This window comes from Penaeus monodon, chromosome 24 (genome assembly GCF_015228065.2).
Source record: "Penaeus monodon isolate SGIC_2016 chromosome 24, NSTDA_Pmon_1, whole genome shotgun sequence".
NCBI lineage: Eukaryota > Metazoa > Arthropoda > Malacostraca > Decapoda > Penaeidae > Penaeus > Penaeus monodon.
The window spans coordinates 14,879,537-14,879,987 of record NC_051409.1 but is presented as its reverse complement, the minus strand read 5'-3'; the positions used below and the strand labels follow the sequence as shown (position 1 = coordinate 14,879,987).

The following is a 451-nucleotide window of genomic DNA, read 5'->3' as shown; positions in this document are numbered from 1 at the left end:
TCCACAAAGAAGAAGTATAGGTCATATATTGTATTGCATGTTGGAAAGATGTATGCCACATATTTCCATTTACATTAATATCAGCGCATAATAATCCCTTTTTCGGCACATGGTTATTACAAATATATATATCTTTTCCCAATGTACAAAATTACAAAATATGAGCATTTTGGAAACCTTACGATTCTCATTTTAGGAAATATAAATGCTTTTTTTTCTATTTTTGTGCTATTTTTTTTATCATATGTAGTTATACATTCACCTTTCTACATTACGCATTTAGCTGTGTGCAGGAAAAAGATTTTCAATTATATTTTCAACTCTTCACAAAATATGGGATTGTGCGTCCTTCCTAACAACATCCTCATATACTTTTCCTTCAAAGCAGGCTATCAGAAATTGAAAGAAATGCACAAAAACAGAGAGAGAGAAAGAGTATGCCATCACCATT

The 451-nt window shown here is 30.8% G+C and overlaps 1 protein-coding gene across 1 annotated transcript in view; it reads right to left on the bottom strand.

The window, feature by feature from the left end:
- The window catches only part of LOC119588872 (A disintegrin and metalloproteinase with thrombospondin motifs 9-like), a gene marked incomplete at its 5' end in the record, with an annotated part of 149,434 nt that overhangs the window by 301 nt on the left and 148,682 nt on the right, over positions 1–451 (bottom strand). The window contains 1 exon segment of the mRNA XM_037937511.1: positions 1–451.